Below are 8,556 nucleotides of genomic sequence, written 5' to 3' on the forward strand. Positions count from 1 at the left end.
CCACTCTCATCAAGGGACGGCGTTGACAAGATCATCGTTGTGCGAGACGACACGGGGCCGACCTCTGATAAGACCCAGGCTTCAACATGTGACTCAGAGCTCACAAACAGTGAGGGATGGACACACGGGGAGCTCAGCGGCAACCATCCATATATGAAGAGAAACAGTGAGATCAAGCGATGACCCATACTCTAACACACCACCCGAAGAGCCGAAAGACACACATATCTCTCTCTCCTGTCAGATCAGAACACAAAACTGAGGCTACAACAGGCTCTGTGAGATTGGACAATTGAAGATTGGAAAAATGTCATCTGGTCTAATGAGTCTGGTTGGAGTGTAAGCATGGATCCATTCTGCCCTGTGTCAATGGTTTAGGCTGCTGCACTGTAAAAAATATTTGTAGAAATTACAGTAAAACACTGTCAAATTGCATGAGAAATAGGGCGTGAAATAAAAAATTGCATATCACCATAATAGACACTTTTAATAACCTAATATGAAGGAATAGTACAAAACTTTTGAAAAACTTTTTGAAAACACAGTTTTACTGTAAAAATATTTTTTTTAAATTGAATGTAAAATTAATGGAGAAATACCATAATGCCACAAGGACACAATTACCCTACAAATAAAGGGACTACAGGGGTCTAAATTACAGTTTTTGCTTATGTTTACATTTAAATTTACAGTAGAAAATCCCCTCACTGTATTTTTTACGGTGAAATTCAACTACAGCTGCCGGTATTTTACTGTAAATTAAACAGACTTTTTTTACAGTGTGCTGGTCGTTTCATGGTGCAGGTGAAACCTTCTTTTGGCCACTTAGTACCAAATGAGTATTGTAGCTGACCATGTGCGCATGCAGGAGGGTGGAATAGCATTTTGTGACCATGTTACCTGGGCAGAGGCACTTATGTGGCCAGTTAAAGTGTGAGGCTAAGGTGTGTGTTTGCAGTTCATATTCTTGACACAATGGCCCTATGACTAATGCTGCTTTATCAGTTAGATGGAAACTAAATCACTCTGGCCATGATCAAACATTATAAATATTCTTTCCTTTGGTTTTCAATTTAAATTCCTTGTCATTCACATTTTTTACATAAGGCTACGATGAGTTTTTGGTAATTCCTTTGGGTAAAGTCTGCAGCATTTACAGAAAGGGCACACATAAAAAGGCTCCAAAAGTCAGCCAGAGAGTCCTCAAGCACTTGCTGATTTTACAGGGGGACAGCCCTAAGCCCTCAAGGACTTATCAGGGCTTCACTAAAGTACTCTTTATTTCCATTACTATAAGGGCTGACACACACATCACCGGAAGCTCAAAGGCACAAGCATAGAAACAGTTATTCCACCGGTTTCGTAAACTTGGACAGTTTAGAAAAATGTTCATCATTATCCTCTTTTTAATTTCAAGCATTTTTCTTCCTTGTCAAAACCTGGCGCCAACATTACCCAACATGCAACCCAACCGCCGACAGTTGGAGGTTTGCGTGTGTTATGCTTGGAGCAGCTAATGTAGCCTCAAGCCGACATGAGGAGTGGGCTAAAGAGGTCTCGAAAGCTCACTTAAACTCATCACCACCAGATTTTTTTCATTTTGAGGTAGTTATCAGACCTCGGTCTGCTCTTTCTGAAGCCACAAAACACTTAACTCAACTAGATTCACATTTGCAGTCGTTCAGCTCAAGAGAAGTCAACAGACTCTGGCACCTAAAATTGGTAAAGTTACCTTTAATGAGTTTACATCAGTGGTAAGATGAGGGTAAAAGAACCTGTTACAAAACAAAAATGTTGTTTTATGTGAGTAATGTAGGTGAAGCGGAGAAGTTAATCTAGTTTCCTACTTTGGTTGTGTTTTTTTTACCTCTATATACTGCAAAAGGTGTGCAGGTATTTTCTGATCTGCTAAAAAAAACAGAAAATCTCTGTGACATTTCAATTTTTTTCCCAGCAAGCAAACATCATAAAGCACAATATAAATGCTCCAGGGGACATGACGCCTCCTGCCTGCCCTTATAATCTGATGCACATCATTTGGGGGTAAGTTACTGTTCAGCTCACACTAACAGTTCATAAACTTTCTCTGCAATACACAGTGTGAAAAATTACAAATAACACTGCGGCAATGGCAATGTAGTGATAGAGTGCTTGAAGTCTACACACACACACACACACACACACACACAGTTCATAAAAATCCCTCTCCACCCTCAGATCAGACATCAAACAGAAAACTCCACAAGAGATGAAAACTTCCATGAACTAATGGTTCAACATGGGTGCACACTTTGGGGAGAGGAGTGCTGTAAACTAGGGCATCTCCATTCACAACACCAACAGATCATATTGTCATAAAGAGGAAGAAGGAGGAAAAAAGGCAACGGATGCATGGATGGATGGATGGACTCATGGATGCATGGATCAAGAGATGAACAGATGGATAGATGATGGAGTGATGTGAGTGACATGCAGCCGAGCTTGACAGCAACCATCCATACATGAACAGAGACCGAGATCAAGCCACGACCCATACTACACAGCATCTAAAGGCCTGAGAGACATGCATGCACACACAGACACATGCACAAGGGAAAAGCTATAATTAGGTTAGCACCTGGGTCATCCTGAAACACCAGCATGCAGTGCTGTGCTGTGATAATGACGCAGGCAGTGCTCGGAGAAAAATAAAAACTGACACAGCACTGAAACTCGGCAGATCTCTGCAGCACATGTGCAAACATGCCATAAATCATACGCCGTGTGACGCTAACGCCACTGACACACACACACAATCCTACTACAACAGCTGCACACGCTTGAGTAGAGACCTAAACACGCGCGCACAAGTGCACAATCCTTACAAAGTACCCTACTCTAAGTGTTAAGTCAGCTCAAGCCTCGTGCACAGCTAGAGCGGGGATGTACCGGTTAGACCGAGGGACTACACCTAACCATTTATCCCACCGGGTCAGTAGGCTCAGCGCCTCTTAGCCGAGAAATGCTAAACACCGCAAACGCACAGGGAGCAAGAGAGCTGGCTAACCTCTCACTCAATATTTACAGAGCTCTGCGGCACTACCACAGCTGGAATGCAGCGGGCAGAGCGAGCATGCAGAGGGAACCGTATCAGTTTCTGGGTCATCTAGGGCTGCTTCGCTCCGCATAAAGTCTAGACTTGGACTGAAAAACACGCCAGCGGATGCTCTCCGCTTAAACTGATTCACATCCTAAGAATGGATGTGCCGGAAGAACAAAACATATACATTTATAGAAGGACAGGGTAAAAGTTAAAATACATTCATGAAAGTATTCCCAGTTTGTCATAAAACAACAAGTTTGTCCATCAGTTTTTCTTATTTACTGCATATTTCTTTACAAGTGAAAGAGCTCGGCTTTGAATTCAGCCCAAGGCAACAATCAGTAAACTAAAGAGCAGAACATGGCAGCAGTACCTATGAGATCTCTTCTCACCCACCTATGTCTGTCTGGCTGTCTGGCACCTTCCCATCGCACCTTCAGTACCTACCTGCTGTTTTAATTAACTTCGTACCATGGGGAGCAATTATGCAAGGCAACATTCATCTCATTTGAAACTGCAAATTAATCTAACCTCAAGCTGCCAAAGGACAGGCGCACCAGTTTGTACCGCAAGGAAGGATTTCAGTACAGTAAAAGGCAAATCGTCTTTTTCTATAGGAATTCTGAGCGGCTGTTAAATATGAAGACGTAGAAAGTGGCAGAGAGATGACAGGAAACTTCAGGCCCTGAAGTTTTTGCTGTTACTTTAATGTTGCAACAATGAGCTTTTAGGAGAAATAAGGGGAAATGAGTTCATTAAGATGGACAGATAGCAGGCCGGGCATACATCAAGGAGAAAACAATTTACATACCTCCATTTCCCTCAGGGAGTGAGAACTGAGAGTGAGAAAGTAGATGGGGGAGAAGCGTGCTGCAATGTGAGAGTGAGCAAATGAGAAGAAAGTGCAAGAGATGGGGACAGAGAGACGCTAAAATGAGAGAGACAGTGAGAAAGCATGCACGAGAAAGCGAGTGTAAGAGAGTAAGCTAATGAGAGGGGGATAAAAAGCTGCGAGGGGAGGGAGGGGGCTCTGACAGGCGAGAGGAGACAGAAATTGGCAAGGTTGCACTTCAGGAGGTGGTGAGAGGATGCCAAACAGTCAGCAGTGGCAAACACATACAACACCACGATCTTTTGTGTGTGATGCAACTCAATAAGCGAGGGCAGGCACACATCCTCTCCCAGAAAAGTACTCCATCTCTGTCTCTTTCCACTAATCTGATTTCCTGGATTATGTTTCAGTGTTTAAAACGAAACACTAAAGTTTAATTCCATCAGTTTATTTGTCTTTTATGATTTATGGCTCGAGTCAAGGCTGCTGTATTTTACCTCTTCACTCCTATGTTGCAACACCCCAGTTCTATCGCTGATTTTTACCATACTGTAGGGATGGGGGAATATTTATTTAGGCAAGCCAGTGAACAAAAAAAAAGGGTTTGCTATGGCTAATAAAGCCTGTTTTCGCTTGTGTGTGCATTCCTTTTGACATGTAGGTCCCTCCGGTAGCTGTAAAACTAACTCTTCTAGCACGCTTCAGTTCTGAACTGGACAGCTACTGCACACACTAAACTTCACATACCAGTTTAATGGGAGACTCGATTAAGTTAGTGGTTTATTCCAAAGTATGAGTTGAAAATTGCGTTCCTTGACTGCTAAAGCTGTGCCAGACTTGAATCTAAAACCAAACATCAATCTCTAACCCACCATCAACCACAGCTACATAGACAGGGTGCACATATAGGCCAAAACCTCACAATGCAACCAGAATCTCTTAGTTTAGGTATGTCATCTTGACAGAAACGCACATGAAAGAACACTTTATCTTCATATACATCTACAGATAACCCTAGACTGCCCGTATGTCTGTGTCTGAAGCATGGCTGAACATGTGTTTGTGCTCCTGGATCTGGGCTATGTTTGTCTTTGTTTACTGTCAAATTGACACAGTGATGCGTGCGGCTCCATCACAACAGGGACGTCTTCTGTGGCTAACAGGGCATGTAAATGGGCTCTCACTCCATCAGAAGGTGCCTGGAGGGGCAGAAGGACCCCCAGCTGCACTGATAATGTGAGGAGCACAGAGAGCTGAGGCACGCTGTGTGCCACAGACCAATGCTGCTGTGGTCTCTTACTGGTTTCTGAGTGATCATAGAGGATATATGGAGCAGTGGATGCCACTCTATGGACTACTATGGAGCCAAAGGCATAAAGAGGCATAGTTTGAGTTCCTCATCCATAGCAGTTATTCCCAAGAACCACTTCAATGGATGGGATGGATTCATGAAACAGTTTAAAAGCATTTCCCTTCTGACAAAGCACAGTGGCTGTGGTGGATTAGTGGCTGCACATGTGAATCCATATGAGACATATAGTGTAAATCCTGGAATTATAAATGTTTATCCTTGCTCTCCCTTTTCCCCCTAGTATGTTTGGACATGTTCAAACTTTCAACCAATCAGGCATCACTTACGGCTATTGATTTGGACTTTTCTGCTTGTTAGCATAAAATATTTGACAAACTCTCAAGTGCAGCATGAATTGACTCAAGTTGTTGGTGGGTGATCTCAGAAGCCATTGGCCGATATTTCTATGATTCTGGTGTAGCCGGGCCAAGACTTCCTCTTCCATGAGCTGGTCGTTGTTTACAGTCTGATTAGCAACTTGAGACTAGAGTTGGATTTGGGAGATGACGTCTAGGACAGATTTTTAAAAATCCTAAAAATTGTTGTCAGACGATAGGTAATGGGTGTCGAGATTGCACTTCGGCCAGTGTTTTCCACCTCTTTTGCTCTCACATGGACTGTTTATCTACATCCAACCAAAGTCGACTTCATGATTATTGGTCAATACTGCTTGGACAACAAACAGACGCCAGAACGCCTCGATACCAAAACATTTATCCAGCATCTTTAGATTCCCTCCACAATGCAAAATGAATGTGTATATTGAGATAATGTATGCTCTTATGTGTGTTTTCTATTTTTTATGACATGTCCTATGGTGAAACTGAAATCAAATTTCCACATTGTGGACCATAACGTTTTCATATTCATATTCATATGCAGATATCAGTTTATGGATATGAGGTGGGAAACTGGGCTGGTAATTGCTGTAAGCTTATTGTGGCAATAATTTAGCAAAATTCAGCATAACATCAATTTGTAATCCCATTTGCATGTTCATTTTCCTCCCATACTCAAGAACTTTCTTCCACTCAAATCATTTTTTTTTTCAAAATTAGTTTAGATACTCCACAATCTTTCCATGTAACAGTAACAGCAGAAGTACCCCCTGGGGTACACCTACTGCTGGGTGGAAAACACTGATTTACAGTGTTAATATTTCTGGGATTCTCTTAGAATAAAAAAAACATCCAAGAAGACAGTTACTTGGGTCAAAATCTTTTCAAACTGACTTTTTTTTTTTTTTTAAATATTGATTACTAATTCCCAGAAGAAGAAAACAGTCTTTGGTTAACTGGATTGTGCAGATGCAACATGTGTCATTGGGTCACAAGTGGTCAGTCAGTGCTTTGTTTTAAAGCATTACAAGCCACAAAAGTTAACAGTGAAAACTTTTAGAAACACCTTATGACCGGTGTGAAAAGAGAGGTTTCATAGACCTCAGATAAGTAGCTGAACTGTTGCCAGATTGCAACACATCTTGATATGTTTGCTTTCCATTCAATGGAGGAGAGTGCAGCTAAAACATTGCATTTGCTGTGTAGCTCTCTCCTAATCACAGGGCCACACTGTGGCCATGCATGCTGGGCAGGAGGTACACACCGCACACCGTTAAAGCAGCTCTTTAATTAGCAGTAGGGGGAAAACTGAGGCATCTATAAACGCACCACTTTTTTTTTTTTTTGCATCAAGCGAACAGCATGCACTGAACAAACACGCCGGTGGAGCAGCAGCAGCAGCAGCAGCCTCAGCAGACACACAGTACAGGCTATGTATCTGCTGCAACACAACTTACAGCTTTAACGCGCACTTGTTTAACAAACCATAACTAAATAAAAGAGCGCAATGAATGGATTTAGTGGCAGTCTGATTTCCACTGCAGCTCAGTGTGTCTGAAGCGGAGTGGGCTGCGATGCTTTTAATCAGACATGTCAATAAAAAAAAAAAAAAGGAACAGCGCCCAAAGCCGCTAAGGCCACTTCACAAAAGTAAAGACAGGCAGGGAAGACAAAAAGGCGAGAAGAGACAGAAACACAGTATTGTCTCGCTGCAATGTAACAGACACAGAGACGCTTGCTGAGGCAGCGAAGCCCCCAAACATCGTCAACATTTCGCTGAAAACGCGAAGGAAGTGAAGCTAAAATACCGCTCAACACCAACATTAGTGCAAGAGAAGAAAGCGTGCTTTGACAAACCTGGCGAGGCGAGGACACTTCTTCCACCAAAGCGCTGATGTCCGGAGTTTGTGTGTGTGTGTTGTGGATGTGTGTGTGTGAGAGAGTGTGTCACTCCGTGGTGTTTTCTCCCTCCCTCCCTCTCTCCTCTGCCGTATAGAGATAGTGCTGATGTTTCCACTTCCTCTTTTCTTCTTCTGCCGTCTGCTGGCTGGCTTGGTGATGCCAGACAGAGGATGCATGGAGCTGCACTCACTGAGTCACTGGTGAACGACTGGACGGTGACATGTCGTCACATTTAAATTAAGAAGTCACTAGGCTACTTTTGTTTTTGCAGCTCTGAAGTCTAGCGTGTCGTTTCTCACTGAGGACTGAATTAAAGGGGACATATTATCCACATTTTTATATTCATACTTGTGTTTTTGGGTTTCTACCAGAACACGTTTACATGATTTTATGTTTTAAAAACATGTTATTTTGTCATTTAGAGACAATATGTCTGTCTAAATATACCCACATTCACCTCCTGTCTGACACGCTCCGTTTTAGTGCCTGTCTCTTTAAGTGCCCCCTTGCAAAAAAGCCCAGTCTGCTCAGATTGGCTTATTTTAGCCGTATATCTGGACATGCAACAAGTTGATTACTCTATTAACCCAAGCCACCAGAAAGAGCACCTTGCATTGATTCCTATTTGACATTGGGGCAAATGGTGGAAATACAACTTCTACACGTGCCACGTAACGTCATTGTTGGGCTCAGAAAGACTTCTCCCTTACATTGGTAAAGAGACAAATCAACGGATATTTTTTCTGGACGTCACAATTCCCATAAAATGACTCGTTTCACTAGCGGAATGTGATCCATTGGGTCTGAAAACATTAGGAAAGTCTAGAAGAGCTGTAAGATTAAATAGTTTGGTAACGCTTTATATTAAGGTCCTTGTAATAACCATTAATTAACAAGTAATAAGGCCCTTGTAAGTCCTTACAAGATGCTTGTTAACATTATTGTGTGTTTATAAGCTTATATAAGTGTTAATAATGGCATTACAAACACCCATGACCCACCCATTATGTCTTTGCCATGCCTTTATTAATCTTATTTTGTTTGCTGATTG

The 8,556-nt window shown here is 42.3% G+C and overlaps 1 protein-coding gene across 4 annotated transcripts in view; it reads right to left on the reverse strand.

Annotated features, from left to right (window-relative positions):
• elmo1 (engulfment and cell motility 1 (ced-12 homolog, C. elegans)) overlaps positions 1 to 7,597 on the reverse strand; it is a 140,533-nt gene extending 132,936 nt beyond the window's left edge. For all 4 annotated transcript variants that reach the window (XM_059350704.1, XM_059350701.1, XM_059350703.1 and 1 more), the window contains exon 1: positions 7,461 to 7,597. The gene's annotated coding sequence lies outside the window, so the exon portion shown is untranslated. The remainder of the gene's footprint in view (positions 1 to 7,460) is intronic.
• Between the last annotated feature and the right edge of the window lie 959 nt (positions 7,598 to 8,556).

Source organism: Centropristis striata, chromosome 14, assembly GCF_030273125.1.
Source record: "Centropristis striata isolate RG_2023a ecotype Rhode Island chromosome 14, C.striata_1.0, whole genome shotgun sequence".
Classification (NCBI taxonomy): Eukaryota; Metazoa; Chordata; class Actinopteri; order Perciformes; family Serranidae; genus Centropristis; species Centropristis striata.